This window comes from Gopherus flavomarginatus, chromosome 8 (genome assembly GCF_025201925.1).
Source record: "Gopherus flavomarginatus isolate rGopFla2 chromosome 8, rGopFla2.mat.asm, whole genome shotgun sequence".
NCBI lineage: Eukaryota > Metazoa > Chordata > Testudines > Testudinidae > Gopherus > Gopherus flavomarginatus.
Genome location: NC_066624.1, coordinates 18,848,897 through 18,868,401, shown reverse-complemented (window position 1 = coordinate 18,868,401; position 19,505 = coordinate 18,848,897). Strand labels below are relative to the sequence as shown.

Below are 19,505 nucleotides of genomic sequence, written 5' to 3'. Positions count from 1 at the left end.
TCTCGAAGCAACAGCTCTCAAAGGATCATGGCAGATATCCTTACACCTCCTTCAAGAAATATCACAACAAAGGGATTATTGTTCCTGTTTCTGAAATGATGGAAGCACATTAGGGTAAAAAATATTGATATATCTAAGTACTAACTCTTATTTCTAACACAAATCAGTTCTGGCCCAATTACTGGCTTCCCTCATTCATCAGAAACCAAATTATCACTATCAACAGTTTTTCTACTGAACAGCACATTTTTATGTCAAAGAAAAACTAAAAACATACCTAAAACATTAAATAAATCCTATCAATTTAAAATCTACCTACAAAAGAACAAATTAAAAACATCAGAACTAATTTAGATATTGTAATGTTTTACTACTATGTAATTTAATTTGCCTGTATGCATTGGTATAAACTATAGATGTCAAATATATGTACAGGCTGAAGAGGGTTTACTGCACTGAAAAAGAACTACATTATCCACGACAATATCTCCAAGATCTAACTACTTATGCATTCGATAAGCAGAATATTTTGTACTAGCTGATGATCCCTTTAATATTAACATATGCAAATCCCTGGTAGTGCATATAAGTAAAGCTGAACAGAGGACAACAATTTCATTTCATGGCAACTTTAAAGGTTTCTAAATTTGTTTTCATTCCAGTGTGGAATGAAAACAAAATCTTTCAAAAACTGTTATTGAAAACTGCATGGTTCTGAAAACAAAAATTTCAGATCAAAACTTGAGCTTTTTGATTTGAGAAGTTCTCACTCACCACAACTGGAGGGGAGAGGCATTCTAAATCCTGAATCTAAGTTTGAGATGATCTTAATTCATTACAAAGAATGAGCAAAAGACAATATGAAAATACTGTAGTTTTTGCTCTTAGGTATTTATAATATTGGCTGCATAATGCCATGATACTCTTCTAAAGCTTTACTAATTGCACCAATTAATAGACTCATTTTTTCACTTATTTGAAGTGTTCTTATTTGGTTCACATATGATTGAAGAAATGGAAATGTAGAAAAATTAATTAAAGCTTCCGTGCTTAATTTAGTGCTCTGCAGACCACCACATGTGCATGTACATAGGTCTATATAGGTACTGATCATTGTGTCTTTTTCACAATAGGGTACTGTAAATATGTTTTGCATTCTGGAAACGGCTGAAGTGTTTGTCCTAATGGTTGGAGAAAGCACTCTCAGGTTATATTCCCAGCTCAGCCCTGATTCACTATTTGAACTTGGGCAAGTCATTTCCTTCAAATTCCTCCTTGAAATTCTTTGCCGTGATACCTACAACTAACAAAAATACTTGACAACAGCTAAGCTGCTTCTCTGCTGCAACCACTGCTTATCATAATAACCAATAGTGTCTTATTTCCTTGTACTCCCAATGTTTGTATGGACCTATTGTCTTTTGTCTTATGTTTGGATTGTAGGCTCTTCAAGGCATATGTATGGAGCACAGTGGGGCTGCTCCATGACTAAAACGCCTAGGTGTTACTGGAATAATACATAATAGCCACCCCTCAATTTAGCCATCTGTAAAATGGGATAGTAGTTCTCACATCTCAAAATGGGATTATACTTTTTATGATAGGGGTGTTATTATGATAGGGGTGTTATGAGGCTTAATCATCACCCAAAGTACCAAGATCCTTGGATGGAAGGAACTACTTTATAATTAAAGTCCCCTGAACTAATAAGTGCAAGCATAATTATTGTTAGAAAAGGCTTTATTAAGTTACTCACAATTGAGAATTTAGCCATTTGATTTGCCAAGAAGATTGGATAAAGCTGATGATCATGTCCTTTAAACCTCAGCTGGTTTAACCAGCCTGCTCCCTTTGGCACTTCTAAAAATAATCATATCATATAATTTATTTATTAATTTTGATTCATATCAAAATATCCCTTCATTCCTCTGGGGGGCTTTTACAAAAGTTAAAACATACAGTAATCAAATAAATTTGTCCTAAATAGAATGAAATGTCCTTTGTAGGACAAATAGAGAAACATTTTCACAAAAACCAAGGATGGCCCTTCACGAATTTGCTCAAACCAATTGCAGCTTGGAAGATGGCGCCTTTGTCTAAAATTGGTAGCTATCACATTTTACTGCATTATTAAAAGTGACAATTATCTCTGGGTTTGTACAATTAGAACTTCTGATATTACGGAAAATAACGAATGCACCACTACTGTTCTGGATGGCCTAACACTAATAAAGCAAACCTATTCTGAATGCCCAAGGCCGGGACCTCAGGGACAGCAGATGGTGCCCGGGATACCCATTCTCACATTAGCATAAGAAAAGCATTGAGTGGGTCACAGATTGCCTGTAAGCAAGCTTTCTGTTGTCCACACAATCTCTCGCCTTCTACCAAATGGGACAACAGCATTGTTTTGGTTTTTTTAATTTAGATAATCAGTGCTTCATTACATAGAGAGAGACCTCATTTCACAATCAAGTCAAGCAATACAGAAGCCTACTTCCTTTGTCACTAGTTGGGCTCTAAATGCTCATCATTCAAATTCTAGGACACACAACAAAAGGAAATGAGCAGTGGTTGATAATATGCATTTAAACACTTAGGACCAAATGACCTCTGGATCTTAAATTAGATTTTTTTAATGGCCTCTAATTCTGTATGTAGTCAAATGCAGCTGCAATCACTTGCAAGCACAAATGGTACTGTTCAGATATCCAGCTACCTGACTGAACTCTCAATTCAGATTTGTTGAGATCCTATCATCTGGGGGCAGAATGCACGGCAGACACAAAAATAGAGTCCAGACTCAGGACTCTGAAAACTTGGGGGTCAGGATTTCACCCCCAACAGTCAATGGACAAATTCCCACTGGCTTCAGAAGGGCTAGAACTTCATTCTTGGCTCTCAATATTTCTCATCTAACTTTCTGCACTTTTCATGACTTACCACTGGAGGCCCAGCAACACTGAACAAAGCAGCAAGCAAGTAAAAGCGTCACAGTGTCTCTCCCAGGAAGTCCCAGAGTCCATGGTATCACATGCAATCTATCATGAGGTGTTTACATTTTTCGCTATAGAGTTGACTTCCACATTTATTACTGTGAATCATGAAACTCATGAGTAGAATCTGTTTCTGAAACAACCATCATCAGGATATTTTGTGCCCTAGGCGAAACTTCCACTTTGCGCCCCCCCACCTCACCCACCGGAGCATCACTTATTATAAACTTCAAAAAACGAATACAGTGAAATCACATCTTACGCAGGGGTTAGGTTCTAAGGTCAGCAGGTAAGAGGAAAGTCGCGCATAGTGAAAATTACCATAAAGTACAGTACATACAGTATACACTAGAACAGGGGTCCTCAACCTATGGCACGCGTGCCAAAGGTGCTACATGAGCCAATTTTTTTTTAATGGCAGGCTGCGGGTCCTGGCCGCTGCTGAGCCCGCTGCCGGCCTGGGGTTCCATTCAGTCACCCTGCAGCAGGCTGAGCGGGGCTGGCAGCAGGCTGGCGGCCAGGACCCTGGCTGGCAGGAGCCAGGAGACAGAACCCCAGATCGGCAGTAGGCTGAGCAGCATGCATGCCGTAGGTTGAGGACCCCTGTTCTAGTGTATACAGTGTGTACTGTGTATACTGTAGTTTATGATAATTTTCACTATATGTGATTTTCCTCTTACGCACTGACCTTAGACCCTAACCCCCTGTCAAGGTTCCTTCCCCACTCTGAACTTTAGGGTACAGATGTGGGGACCTGCATGGACACTTCTAAGCTTAATTACTAGCTTAGATCTGGTATCGCTGCCACCATCCCCCAAGCACTACTTTTTTCCTTGGGTAGTTTTGAGGGACTTCACCAATTTCCTGGTGAACACAGATCCAAACCCCTTGGATCTTAAAACAAGGAGAAATTAACCATCCCCCCTCCTTTCCTCCACGAATCTCTGGTGAGTCCAGATCCAATCCCCTTGGATCTAAAAAACAAGGAAAAATCAATCAGGTATTAAGAAAAAGGCTTTTAATTAAAGAAAAGAAAGGTAAAAGAAAACCCTCTGGGAGAGATTAGCATACCAGCTACTCTCACAGACAACAGATTCAAAACACAGAGGATGTTCCCCTGGGCAAAAATTTAGTTACACAAAAAAATACCCAAATACCCAATTTGATTCTACCTCTAATTGTATAAGACAGGTTACAAAGAAATAAACATAAACCTATTATTTCCTTTCTAAAACTTACTACTCTGATAAGAGGCTGATTCCTTGATCTTTTTCACTCCGGCTGAAACTGAAACTCTAAAACAAAGGAAAAACTTCCCTCCTTCCTTTTGAAACATCTTGTTCCCCCATTGATTCCTCTGGTCAGGTGTTAGCTAGGATAGGTGAACTTTTTAACCCTTTACAGGTAAAAGAGGCATTAACCCTTAACCATCTGTTTATGACACCCTCGCATAAGATGTGACTCCACTGTAATTTAAAAAAAAAAATTTGGGGCACCGCTTTTTGGTGCCAGGACAGTTAGCCAGGGTTGAAATCACCCTAAACTCAGCTCAGATGTTTGTGTGTGTTGATGGGAGGGGGATTATGGCAACATCCAAGTGAAAGCCCAGGTTAACCCTGCAGTGAAGACATACCCTCAAAGGGAAGGGAAAGGCATGGTTAGCACACTCTAGATTTCCCCATTCATCCTTGTTGCCTATATTGTAACTTCTATGGCTTACTACTTTGAGATAATGTCAAAGAGAATTTTTAAGTTGAAAGCATGAAGCCCTGTAAGTTTTGCATGGTGTAAACAACAGGAAGCTCTACGCAGAGCAGATCAAAAGAGTTTACAAAACAAACCTACCTGATCTGATAACAGAAGTCCCAGGTTTAGTTTCCTATGATTCTGGGGACTCGTCCACACTTGCAGCTCTGTAGCTGCACTCAGGAGCGGCGCCAGGGTTTCTGACGCCCTAGGCGGTCGGCCATTTCGCCACCCCCTGCGGGTCTGGTGGACCTACCGCAGTGATGCCGGCGGACGGTCCGCAGCTGGAAAGGCTCTGGTGGAGCTGCCGCAGTGATGCTGGCGGGCGTCCGCTGGTCTAAAGGCTCCGGTGGACCTGCCGTAGGCATGACTGCGGTAGGTCCGCTGGAGCCTTTAGACCAGCGAACCGTCCGCCGAACTGACTGCGGCAGCTCCACCGGAGTCTTTCCAGCAGCGGACCGTCCGCCAAAATGACTGCAGTAGATCCACCGGACCCGCGTGCCGCCCCCCCTGGCAAAATAGCACCCCAGGCCATTGCCTAGGTCGCCTAAATGGTAGCGCCGGCCCTGGCTGCATTGCTGTAAGTGCTTAGTGAAGACACTACATACAACCAGGAGAGCTTCTGTACTCCACCTCCCCAAGAGGTGGTAGCTATGTCGACGGGAGAAGCCCTCCCACTGACATAGCACCCTTCACACTGGGAGTTTTGTCTGTATCACTGCATTGCTCAGCTGAGCGATTCAGTTACAGTAAGTTTGTAGTGTAGACCTGGGCTGAGGGTCATACTATTAGTTATTCAGAAGTATTCCGAAAACCACTAGATATTTGTGAAAACTTTCATGGATCTAGAAAGTTCCAAGAGTTTTAACTGAAATACTTTTAGTCTGAAAGGGTGGACCAGAAAGTGCTTTCTTTGTTAAATACTGCCTGTTTCAAGGAATTTAAGTCATCTTCTTAGAAAGCAGCAACAATTCCACAGGAATTAGGCCACCACCCCTCTACATCACAAAGAATGACTAGCAAACATTTAACCAACAACCCCTCTTCCAAAGACCATTCATCCCAAACTATTCTACAAATCCTTACAAAGACTTCTGAAGAAAACCAGGACTGGTTTGTGAAGGATAAGCAAACAGACATACAGTGCCAGTTGGCATCTTCATCAAAAAGTGTCCATGTCTGCTTCCAAGACAATAAGCACATGCAGCATCTTGCAAGCTTCCTTCTTTCCCAAAAGCACCTGCTTGAGAAGGAGCGCCATGCAGCAATGGAAAAGAAAAAGCAATTTCAGAAGAGACACTGCCAAAATAAAAACCCTTTTTTTAAGTGCCTTCATCTCTGTGACAATTAAAACATTTTAGCATAGTAAGAGAAGGAGTTTTAAGGGTGACTTTTGAAAGGCACACAGAGCAGTGAGAAGCCCAGCTCCCAAAACCAACTTGGGCAGTGACATGCAGCCAGCTGGTTTCACTTCCAGATTGGGTTTTGAATGCTGCAGTGCCAGGGGATGCTTCAGTCCCTCTAGAACCCATATTCAGAGACATTTTTAACTTAAAAAGAAAAAATCTAATGAAAACAAGTTATATTCACATTCGTCTCAGTCAAATGCCCTTTAAGACGAAGCCAAAATAAGGGCCTGAGATCTCACCCCTTCACAGACCTGTCCCCAGACTGTAACACAGCAGGGAAGGGAAGGGAAGGGTTAATTCCCACCTCCCTCTCTCCATCCAATACACAGAATGAATACCTGTTTCCACCACTAAGCTCAAGGGGCAAGCAGGAGATCCAGGCAATCCACACAGAGGCCTTATACTACCCCCCTGCCCCACCCCAATCCGGCTCCTTAACTGAGCAGTTCTGCTGATAGAGCATTATTGACCCTAGGAATCCCCTACGATGGGAGCATCCACGGCATATGATAGAGAATAGCGCTAACATTCTGCATTGTTTGAAGGGGATGATGCCCCCAACCTACCTCATTCCAGCTCAATCCCCAGCCTTGTGGCATTCCAAGGAATGAGACTCCCATGCCATGGATACAGACTGGGGTCTTACTGGGACAATAAGGCCCTAAATTCTTGTTTGCCTAAACTATTGACACCTTACTCTTAAACAAAACCCTGACAGAGCTAGTGAAGGCGAGTCACTCAATACCACGCACAATCCCAGCCACAGGCTGATGGCAAGGCAGCTGAGAATAACATATTTATGCACAACACAAACTGGCACAAGGGGCAGAGGAAAATCTTTTGTTGTTGCTGCTGCTCATGTAACACAGTTGTCGTTCTCTAAAGCCAATGTACTAATTGCCAACTGACAGAGTCATCTCATCAGTTTATCTCTCGCAAATACAAACAATATTTCAGCATTACTAGAAAATGCAAGAGGCCCCATCTGAGCAGTGAGAACACTAACTTTCTCTGCCTCTTGTTTAGTGTTCATTTCCCTTAGATTCATAAAATCATAGGACTGGAAGGGACCTCGAGAGGTCGTCTAGTCCAGTCCCCTGCATGCAAGGCAGGACTAAGTATTATCTAGACCAGTGCTACTCAAAGTGGTGGTCCGTGGACCGGTGCTGATCCACGAGCCATTGGCTGCTGGTCCGTGGCAAGTTTCCAGGAAAGAAAGAGAGAAATAATAATATAATTTAAAAATCACACCGGAATTCCACCAAGAATAATCATCAGTCGATAAAAGTCGACAATATTAAACAATATGTTTTCAGAAGCACATATTATAATATTGATAAATAAACAAAAATGTCTGCCAATTTTCATTTTATTCATTATATTGTTGCTGATATAAATTAATATTACTATGAATGTTCAAGTAATATTTTCTTGGATCTAGTCATTTTGCACTATCCGCCCAGAGGCACAGCCTTTCAGTCAGTCTTCAATATATTTAAATGGGAACCTCTCTACATGTACGCCACACTCCCATTCCAATTAATACCGTGAAGAATGTTAGTTTTTCTGATCTGATGTGCTACGTGCCTATGCAAAAACAATAATAACATGGCACAGATATGGTACCGATCCCTGGGAAATATGGTACCAAACCCTGGCACATTGGGAAAAAAAACTGCCGGTCCACCACATCAGATTGTTTGAGAAGCACCGATCTAGACCATCCCTGACAGGTGTTCATCATTGGAGATTTTTAAGAGCAGGTTAGACAGAGATTCCACAACCCCTCTAGGCAATTTATTCCAGTGCGTAACTACCTGACAGTTAGGAAGTTTTTCCTAATGTCCAACCTAAACTGCTCTTTCTTCAATTTAAGCCCATTGCTTCTTGTCTTATCCTCAGAGGCTAACGAGAACAATTTTTCACCCTCCTTTTTGGAACAACTGTTTATGCATTTGAAAACTCTTATGTCCCTCCTCAGTCTTCTCTTCACCAGATTAAACAAATGCGATTTTTTAACTCTTCCCTCACAGGTCATGTTTTCTAGACCTTTAATCATTTTCTTTGCTCTTCTCTGGACTTTCTCCAATTTATCCACATCCTTCCTGAAATGTGGCGCCCAGACCAGGACACAGTATTCCAGTTGAGACCTAATCAGCATGGAGTAGAATGGAAGAATTGCTTCTTGTGTCTTGCTTACAAAATTCCTGCTAAAACATCCCAGAATGATGTTTCCCTTTTTTTTTTTTTTTTTTTTTTTTTTTTTTTGCAACAGCGTTACACAGTTGACTCATATTTAACTTGTGATACATTTTAACTGCCAGATCCCTTTCCATAGTACTCCTTCCTAGGCAGTGACTCTCCTAACCTAGTAGTTGAAAAGTACTAATTCACCAAAACCAGCCTGGTACGGGTGGAAGTTTCTGAATATACTTGAACATGTTTCAGCCAGTGAGATTGGTGTAGCACCACTGAATTACAAGAACCATTATCTTAGTGAGGGGTCTAGAGAGACAGATACATGATTTTATGGTTAACAAACAGGATGGAGAGGAAACCAGGTTTCTGGCAATACTGCAAATGGAACACAGCCCATACAAAAGACATGTGTCAACTCTCAGCACTATTCATCAGGCAGGAATTATAACTATGGCAGCACACAGCAGCCATGCCTTGAGATCTACCACTAACTCAGGGGTGGGTGTCTCTGTGAGGGTGATTCCAGAAGACAAAGGTTCTGTTAGTGCACCTCTCCAGAGTGATGGTCACATTTTGCCGTAAGCGAAGTGCCATCCAATCATGTCAATACTAAGACTTTTCACATTCATTCCAGGCATAAATAGGAGGAAGATCGCTACAAAAATAATTATAAAATGTCACATTTATAAGATCTTCCAGCGCATGGATGCTATAGAGCTCCAGGAATAGAAGTGTGACAATGCACATTTTTTTTAAATAAAAATTTGGTCCAGCTCTAATATCAAGTCTATTCTTCCCTGATTGTGTTAGAAGACCAGCTGGGTGGTCTACTAAAGAATGTTTATTATGCAGTACATCATAGCTGAAAGAGTGGGGGGTGTTAAAGTTTTAACAAAGGCAGCCTTTCTTGATTATTTTTGTTATTGGAGTTAAATATTAAAAACAAATATAAGGTAGAGACTAGTATGGGGGACAGACTGTTCTACACCCACCTTCTAAAGGGTTTTTATACTTTCCTGTGAATCACTTGGTGCTGGCCACTATTGGAGACAAGACACTGGACTAGATGGACCTCAGCTCTGCTCTGATCCAGTATGGAAATTTTTATGTTTGACTTAAAAAGCAGCAACGCTACAGCAACTGCCAGGCAGTGGGTCAGTTTACCCATCTAACCTCTTGTCTTATTATAGAAGATAGAGGGTTTGATTATTGCCCTCTCCACACTTCTGCATAAGTTAGCCATAGAGGACTAGTCAGAAATTATTACTGAAAATTCAATCATCATGCTCAGGTCAAGGTTCATTGACCTGCCAAGGCTTTTGGAAAAGGTTTCATTAACGAAACAGGAATCGCCCTTAATATCGGGAAGGAGCAAAGACTTGCTGAAGGGTGAGGGGAAGAATTTAATCCCCCAATTTCTCAGTCTCGGGGTTTAATTTATATATTTACAAAGGGACATTATCCAGTAACTTAGGCTACATATTATACATCATTTTCAAAGCTGTTTCTTCATTACCTTAATTTGTTGAATGAATTAGGCATTTCCTTGGATACACTTTGATTGTAAACTCTTTGGGGCATAGACCATCTTATCATTCTGTGTTTGTACAGCACCTCGCACAATGTGATCCCGGTCCATGAGCAGGGCTCCTTGGCCCTACCACAGCACAAATAATTATGGACCATACTCACATCCACAAACTGAATCCTGCTGGGGCAGCTGCTCTAAAGGGTGGATCCAGTGCTAGGAGAGCAGCTTTAAATGGCCAAGGCTTCATGGAAACTCAGCACTTCTCCTGTCCAGGGCTGTACTATGGTCAGCAGTCCATTCCATGAACATATATTCCAAGCCAGGATTTAGGGAGCCCCTCTGTGATTGGACTGGACAGCTCAGGCTGTGTTTAGGCACTGTCTGCAGGGGTTTATAGCACCAGTATAGCCGACCCAGTCTAAGCCTCTCACATCAGACTCTGTTAAGCCCACATCAGTAAAAGTCACCAGTTACACTGATGCAGCATATCTGCACTAGGGATTTGCACTGGTGCAGTCACACTGCGGTAGCTACACCAATGCTAAAAACCCAGTGTAGAGAAGACTTTAGTCCAGAGTGAGCACTATGAGGTCTGCCTGTTTTCCGTAGCCTGAATAAAGGGCTATTTTATATTCGTTATATCAGAATCAGGTCTGTTCTCTACCACTAGGGACACTATAGAGTTCATTGACTTTCTGTGCTGCATGGATGGGATGGCAATAAGGGTACATCTACTCCGCAAATGAAGGTGTGATTGTAGCATGGGTCGGTATACCCATGCTAGCTTTAAGATAGCTATCACAAGTAACATTAGTAGTGAAGATGCAGCGACACAGGAGTCAGTGCAGGCTAACCACCCCAGTACGACCCCCTGGGGGACTCTGAGAACATATTCAACTTGCTAGCCTGCACCACGATCTTGCCTTTGCATCTTCACTGCTATTGTTACCTGCACTAACTGGATTCAATCTAGTGTGGCTTCACCTCTCCAGGCTACAACAACATCTTATATTCAGTGTAGATATACCTTAAACCTCTGACAGAGCTGGGTTGCAACTAACTCATAGCACCACTTTCCCACCTCTTCCTATGGGCTTTCTGCTACCAGGTGACCCACAACTACTGAGCCTGATTGGTCTTTGAAAAAAAAAATTTCCACCCTGAATAATTGCACAAAAATACATTTGGAGCTTTGCATGAAGGTTCAAACGTAAACCAAGATTTGCAGACCCAGGATCCTGGATTAATACATGATCCTCAGGCTTACTTGTACTGTAGGAAAGACATCAGGAGCTGCAAGAACTGCAGAGCCCAAGGGACCAATATTTAAATCAGAGGGATATAGTGAGATGTATATTTACTGACAGACTGACTTTAAAAAGATGTGCAAAGTGCAGGACCTAAATTACCTGACCTGGCACCTCTGATTGATACTTCAACATTGCATCACCCTCATTCTAGTATAACCCAAAAGTAGAGATGGTTGGAAGTTTTCCAGCAGAATGTTTTTCTGTTGGAAAATGCCATTTAGCTGAAAATCAAAAAAATTCAGAGAATGAAGTTGATTCTGATGAAATTTCATTTAAAAAAAAAAATCAGAATGGACCATTCCAAAAAGGTCAAAATGGAATTAAAAATGTTGGGATTTCCTGCAGAATGGAAATTCCCAATTTAACCAGCTTGACTAAGAATCATAGGAATTAAATCAGGACCAAGCCTTATTAGCTAAATATGAATGTTCAATATTTACTGGGAAATCACAGTGTAAGGTTATTAATTTTTTTGACTAATCTAAGAAGCCTATGGAAATAGGGAATACCAATTGGTACTTTTGAAGCTGTAGAAAGCTCATTCACACTGCTCATGCATTATATTATTACAAACAGGAGCGAATGGCACTTAACGGGGACCCAGGAGAACTGGGTTCAATTTCTAGCTCTGCAACAGATTCCTGCTATGACTTTTGGCTAGTCACAATCTCTCTGATCCTCAGTTCTCCATCTGTAAAATGGGGATAATACTACTTCCTTTTTTACCACCTTTGTGTGTCTTGTTTTAGGCCTGATATTGCAATTCATAGTCATGGGTGGACTGCTGCACATATGGGGAGTCTCCTAGAAGTCAGAACCCACGCTGTCATTGGAGAATCAGAGTTCTCAGTATAAGCTCTTGAGGGCAGGAACTGTCTCTTATTAGATATATGTACAGTGCCTAGCACAATGGGCCCCAATCTTGGCTGGGGCCCCTAATTGCTACTATAATACAAATCATAATTGTACTTAATCTGGACTTTCTTCAGCAAGGTATGGATCAGCTATCAGCCCATCAAGCTGCTCAGATCCAGCTTGCTTCACTTCCACAAAGTTAGACTCCCCGTCCCCATTAACATTTACAAACATTAACCCCAAAACCACCAATAATTCCATCCTCATTCTCGCAACAAAACCAGAATGAGTTTAAATTACCAACAAGCTGAAATAAAATGCATGAGCAAAGAGCCAATACTCAGCAAGAAAACAGACAGAACTGCCCCAGCAAAACATCTGAGATGTTTAGCTTCGCTACCAGTGTCTCAAATGTTCTCCCATCAGTGCACTCAGAGTCTAAACCCACTCAGGGAACTACCATGTATAGCCTGGTGTGCTCTTGACAGATTGTGGTCTCGTAGCCAGAGACAACGGTTAGATTAAGAACCCCCAGCAGTGACAAAACTTCTGGATGTTGATGCAATGGAGCAAGATTTACAAGGAAAATGATCAGGAGTAAATAAAGAAATAAAAATGAAAGGTCCTTACAGGGAACCTAGCCCCATTCAAGGGGTTAAGCCTTTGACTAGGTCAACAGACCCCAGAGTGCTATTAATTCTACACAGAATTGGGAGACTCATGGTTTTATATCTGTGTTTTAGAATAGCTAAAAGTAGTTTATCTGCATAATTTAAGGTGATGTTTATTGATGCCATGGGGTATTTTAGGGACAATATTGTCTCTGCAGAACATTACCACTCAGCTGTTCTGCCAACTAGTGACAATCTGTTTAAAAATACTAGGGAGCATGAAGTCTGTAGTCTGTAAGCACGTGTGTGTGTGTGTGTGTGGTCCAAAACCTCTGTGAAAATAACCTTCAGGAATGGCAATTCTCCAGGAGCACAGTTTGAGCCAGCAAAGATATGAACAAACAATCAAGGCAGCTAGGTAGCTAGATATCAGATTTAATGTATGCTGCTTGCATAGATAAATATTCAGATTTAATTTGGTTATGGAGATCAAACCCCCTTTAAAAATGTGTTCACATTGTGCAAATAAAATTTGATTCTTTTATTTTAATTTTTGCTCTCCTAGCTTGCACACAACGAGCTGGGATATATTTGCAATGCTCTGGCTGACTGAAGCTATTTTATATATATTCATATCTCTGCAGTCAGGAAACCAGATGCAAAAAAATTTCACCCTATGCTTTCTGTTACGCTGTGGGAGCTATTGCTACACCATACAGAAATGGAGGTTACAAACCCCTTGTATCATTTGACTGTACACTGTTTACCTGTTGCTGCATTTCACCCCAGTGGTGGCTGCATTTCAGTATTGGGTAAAGTGATTTCAGTGCAGTGTGCCAATTACTTTGGCCTTCTCTGTGATAAATGACAATGTAAACGTAAGAGATTATTACCATTATTACTATCAACCCTGAAGGCTACTCTGTGTCAAGGAGAAAGTTTCAGTTATATAAATTCCAATCTCCTGGTTTATTGCCACTGACACTAAGTGATTACATCATTAGTAAGGCTTAGTTTATACAAAACCCATTGTTGACTCAAACAACCGAGTTACAACATGATTAAAAGGTAGAGGCAAGACCTAACCAAGCCCCATAAACCATTAGACACAAGGCTCTCCACTGACGGTGAGACACTCCCAAAATAAGGATGCGCTTGGTTAATAAAGTTAGGCTTAGCGTGGAATTGATTCCACTAGCACAAAGACTAGGCCGATGTGACTGGCAGGGATGGTCTTGATAACACTAGCCTGCCTCAGTGCAGGGGACTGGATTAGATGATCTACTGAGGTCCCTTCCAGTTCTACATGTCTATGGTTAAGTCCTGTCCACACTACAAATTCTAATCACGCTGTAAGCAGATCTGAACCATACTGAAACTAGGCCTCTTCACTCAGTTACAGGGCCCGATACTCCTCTCCTCTCTAGATTCCACTTGGAGCCAGTCATTTATAAAAACAGATACTACATTTTCTTCTGAAGCCATGGGCTGCGCATTAAAAGAGCCAAGTCAAGAGCTCCACTCCCAGCCCTCTTTCCCTGGATACCCAGTCACTCCCTTCTCTGGCTGTTGCGCTCAGACCCCCTAAGAGCAAAACACAGGCTCACTTTAAATGGCAGATTGCTCTGATGTGAGCCACTATGTGACAACTTCTGTAGGCTCAATGTGGGCTTGAGATTGGCTGGCAAGAGCTGTAGGAAGAGCAGCTGATTATAGCAGCAGTAGTATTAAAGGCAGTGCTCAGTGCACAGCATGAATACTTGCAGAAGAGGGAGTAAACTGCCTGTTAACAGAATCCTGCTGAACAGGGAGAGATGGCAAACACCACTACGGACAGAAAAATAATATTAAAAGGTACTAGAGAGATTAGCAATACAAGCAGAAAACAACAAAATGTTCAGGAAAATGCAAGTTATCACCACTAGAGAATACCACTTCAGCATATTCTATCCAGTCCCATATTATACCAACTTCTAGGTTTCCCAATATAGATTCTTAACCAGTATCGCACTAAAGATCAACACTATAATCAACCTCACACAAGCATCAGTGCTTTCCCTGGATACATCAGCTCAGGAAAAGTTATTCTTAGAAAGAAAGAAAGAATCTTTCCTTTCTCCAGAACTCAGTAGTAAAATGGGAGGTGTGCTTTACAGACCATTCTTAAAGCTCTACAATCAGGTTCCCGCAGCACCAGTTTGGCAGTAGGGTAAGGTACAAATGTTGAACTTCTAACAATAGTCATTTTAGTCCGTTTTAGAAAGAAAGCAGGACCCTGTGCATATGGTATAGAGCTTGAACTTGTAAACTATCTTCAAGACAACTTCACATTTTCCTGAGGCATATGAGTAAGATTGAGTAACTGGTTGAAAACTTCCTACTTGTGCCATCTCACTGCTCCCAAAATTATTTCCTCTATCCCATTGTTAAAACAAACACACTCTTTTATGCCTTTACCGATTCCCATGGTATGTCACTGATCAGTGTGACTTTATGAGAGGCCTGGCTATTGCTCAGTAATGTAACAGCATGCAGATGAAAATTTTCTGGCTTAAAAACTGGATTAAGTTCTAATGCCTTGTTTTTTCATTTTGAATAACTAGGTATGTTGGACCACAGAAATGCAACTGCAGAATTCGTTTGATTTCCCTGTTCTGTATGTCTCAACAAATTAGAGATTGATGAGCTTTCTTCTTTTTTGACTATGGTTCTTGACAACAGCTAGAGTGACCATATTTCCCAAAGGGAAAAATGAGACACCACACAGGGCTGACCCAAGCCCCCCACCCCAGCCGCTCTCCAGAGCCCCCCAGCTGCTTGATGGAACCCTGTTTCCCCCCTCTCCCCCAGTCACTCAAATCCCACCAGCCTCCCCACATGCTGGAACCCTGCCTGCCCCCCTGTGCGGGGCTGACATCTCCACTTCCCCACCCCCACAAGTTCCTCTAACTACGCTGCACTTCACTTTTTTGACAAAAAAAAAGTCAGAACGGACAGGACAGGGCTTAAAAAAGGGACTGTCCTAGTCAAAATTGGATATTAAGTTGTCACCCTAGCCACCACATCTTCACTTGGTAAGAAGCTAGTGGAGATTCACATTAAAGTTAACATAAGTGGAAGGAAGCATGAGTATATGGGATGGCATTGGACTCACAATCAGGAAATCTGGGGTCACTTCTCAGCTCGGTAACAGACTTCCTGTACAACGTAAGGCAAGTTATTTCATCTACCTGTGCCTTGGCTACCCACTTAAGTAATAATAAAGTGAGTAGATTTTCTACAAGATTTTATTTCAAGCAAAGTCCAATGCACATAAGATCCAGTTACCAGTGTGTTAGTCTAACACAAAGGACACTAGATTCTAAGTGTTCAAGTCTCTCAGCCATAATAAACAAATAGAAGCAGCAACGGAAGAGAGATTCAAATACAATCAGCCCCTTTTTTATCCAAAATTAAGAAATGGCCGTAAGCTTTCCTCCTCAAAAATTTAAAGCAATAGCTGTGCTAACCCACCTGATCTACACCAGTGATTACATCAGCTAGTACATTGGTCCCTTCAGTTAAGATAAGCTCATCCCAAGCTGGATCCTTGTACGAATCTGACAATCTTGCTCAGATAAGAAATTGTCAGCCCTGCTGGCAGGGTGAGCAATTTCAGCCTTAGTAAGATTTCCACTAGGCACCACATGAGAGTGGGGGAGGGTACGTCATTAGATCACTTGCTGCTGGAAAAAGGGAGAAGAATTTTTCTGCCCCAGACCCGTTAAGTCAGTACTGTGCATCAGCTCCTAAGCATATGCGATTTTCCTGCATGAAGCCTAAGGTGATCTCCCTGTTCAATATCACCACTGGCCATCATTGTGGCCAGAGCAAGAAATACAGTCTTTGGGTTTCCTCTTTTTAAAAGAAATGTGGGTAAATACAGTAACAAGAATAAAGTGCCTGCTCCCAATACAGTCAATGGCAAGGCTCCCCTTTACTTCAATGGTGCAGCATGGGGCCCATAGTTTTAGTTTGTACTTGTTTCTGCTGAAAAAGTTAATCATGATCCCTGTACCTGACATGGCTCTTACATGCTGTTCATCATCTTAAACCACTACTTTAGTGATGTTAGATTAAAATACTGTATTTTTGCCTGACCTGAAAAATAAAACTTTTTTTTTAAAATTGCTGGTAACACAGAGAGAGTTTTAGGTTGTGAGTGGTTTTAAAAGAAACCCATTAAAATTATTCTCTTCCTGAGACTCTGAAAGTGACTAATACAATAGAATCATAATGAGCCTTGAGTGTCTAGCTGCAAAAAAAAAAAAAAAATCAGTGAGGGTATCAAAAAATCGGGGAATTTCCATTTATCCAAAATAATTATTATTCTCAAAACGTTAGTAGAACAGGTAACGCCCAGACTACAGCTGTGTGCATGCAGGGTACTCTGACACAGGATTAAACAACCTGGCCCACAGGTATATTTTAAGAAGCACTGATAGCGATTGCTCTCCATCCCCCCTTCAGCACTCAGTCCAGTTACACTGAGTATTTAAGTGCCTTCAGTCTGTGTACACACACACCCGTCTAGTCCTCCTCACACAAGTGCAGACACCGCCAGCAGAGAGGCGCACGCAGGAACATTTTTCACACTGACACTGCTCCCTGGAGTCTCAGACTAACCAAGTCCGGCAAAATATGGAGAGAGAGAGCCAGGCTTGTCCCCCTCCGCTGAAACTGACAAGGAGAGTTTTGCATTTGACAAGTGATGAGACTGACCAGTTGCTACCCCGACTCCCTCCTCTCACTGCCGCATCAGATCTACTCCCCGGCTTTGTTTTAAACCAGCTGCCTTTCTTTTCCACCCCAGACGGAGCTCTGCAGGGCAAGCTGGCAAGGCAACAAAGCAAATGACAGACCTTCTCTCTCGCCTCTTCTGTGCTGGGGAGGGAACGTTTCCTCTCCCTGGCTTTGCCTGTCGCCGCTTGGCAGGAGGAGGCGAGCAGCACAGACGCTTCCTCAGGGATGCTCCAGTTTCTTTGCTGGCTCTCTCTTGAGGCGTTGCAGGATCTCTGAGGGCTCATCGGCTCCACATTGCTCGGGCCGGTGGGATTCTTTATTTAAAAAAAATTATCTATATTATTATTATAATATATTCTGGGGGCTTGTGGTTCCTGCATCCAGGCGGAAGTGAAACCCTTCCCCCTCCCTCCTTCCTCTGAGCTCAGCCCAGCGGAGGGGAGAGAAGAGGTAATTCCCAGTCCCCGCGCCGAAGGGCAGGCGAGTGGGAGCGGGGATCTGTGTGTTTAAATCTGCACACCGGGGGCACATTAGATTGCAGGGTGTTTCCTGCAGACAGGGCGCTACGGAACCAACAGTGCCTCGGGCGTTATTCACGGGAGCCTGTTCCAAGGCAGCCAGGCACGTGTCCCCCGGTCCGCCAGGGGCCTGCAGGGTCCCGCTCCGCTACCGCCTGCTTCGGCGGAGGCGGCGTGTGGCCGGCTGCACTGAAGCCCCTGAGCCGAGCCCCTGCAGGGGGGATGTTCCTCTGCCGCTTTCAGTCCATCCAGCGCCTTTCACCTCCGCCCCGCCCCAGACCCCATCCCCAGTGCCCCAGGCGGGGGAGGAGGAGAGAAGCCAAGAAGGGGGAGGGGACTGTCGATCTATTTCACCCCCCCCGCCCTGGGTAAAGTATCCCCAAGGGAATGGGGAGGGGGACTTGGGGCTCTTTTCGCACCCCCCGCTACCTGCAGGCTGAGCTCCCAGCGTGAGTGGGCAGGACTGGACGGTTTCCCTTCTCCACCCCATCCAGGACCTCGGGCCCCGTTTCTTCCCCCGGGAGCGGGGGTGCTCCCGCTGCAGCCCGCCCGGCGAAGAGCAGACACCGTCCCCCACCGCCCCGCGGAGCAGGTGCACAGCCCAGCTGCCTGTTGGCAGGGCCAGGGAGGCGCAGCTGGACGCAGCGATCAGCGGGGCCTGGCGGATCTCGGCCAGACAGCGGGATTCCCCCAGCCGCAGCCTGCTCTGCATAATAAAGGAGCGGCCCAGCGGCGAGGCGCGGAGCTGGAAGCCCAAACAGGAGATCAGGAGGCTGCAGACGCTTCCCGGTTGTTTAACTGCGCTTCGGGTTGTCCCGCTGCCCCTGCTCTGAGCAAAGTGAAGAGCCCGATTAGGACTTTAAGGCTCAGGCCACCCCTGTGACTAGGTATTTAAACAACAAGTGGAGATTGTGGTTAGCTGTTTGACAAAGGTCAGTCTCTTTTTCTTATGTCTTGGAGATATTCTCTCCTACAAGTAGGCTGGGCAACAGGCTGTTAAGAGGGGAAACACACCCTTCTCTCTGTGTGTGTGTGTGTGTGTGTGTGTGTGTGTAACGGAGAGAATCATTGACAGGAAGGGCAATTTTCAAACAATTCATGATTAAAATATAAATCCATCTATCTCTTGCTAATTCTTTGTATGGTTTCTTGAATATTGTATTAAATGTTTTACATGCACAGGTAATTTCTTCCAAAAAAATATATATGGTAGTGTCTAGGGACTCCCAGAAGAGGGCTCCCATGTGCTAGGTACTGTACAAACACAGAGAGAAGCAGCTCCTGCCCCAAAGAGCTTCAGTCTAAATAGACAGGACAAAGGGATAGGGGAAGGGGTAGAGCACATAGCAGAGTGATTAATGAGATGGCTGCAAACTTGATGTTAATTGTACAATCAACCATGAACTATTGTACATATTCAGACACGTTCGGTGCTATATTTCATTGCTTCAGTGTGTTCTATGAAGAGCGAAGAGGCATCTGTCTGCAACCAAGGCACCCAAATACCCCTGAAAATCTGGGTAACATTTTCAGAAACACCCAAGAGAC

At 43.2% G+C, this 19,505-nt stretch overlaps 1 protein-coding gene across 1 annotated transcript in view; it reads right to left on the bottom strand.

The window, feature by feature from the left end:
• The window catches only part of PAK3 (p21 (RAC1) activated kinase 3), a 187,887-nt gene extending 169,476 nt beyond the window's left edge, over positions 1-18,411 (bottom strand). The window contains exons 1-2 of the mRNA XM_050965163.1: positions 18,387-18,411; positions 17,559-17,753 (exon numbers count right to left, since the gene is read on the bottom strand). The gene's annotated coding sequence lies outside the window, so the exon portion shown is untranslated. The remainder of the gene's footprint in view (positions 1-17,558; positions 17,754-18,386) is intronic.
• Between the last annotated feature and the right edge of the window lie 1,094 nt (positions 18,412-19,505).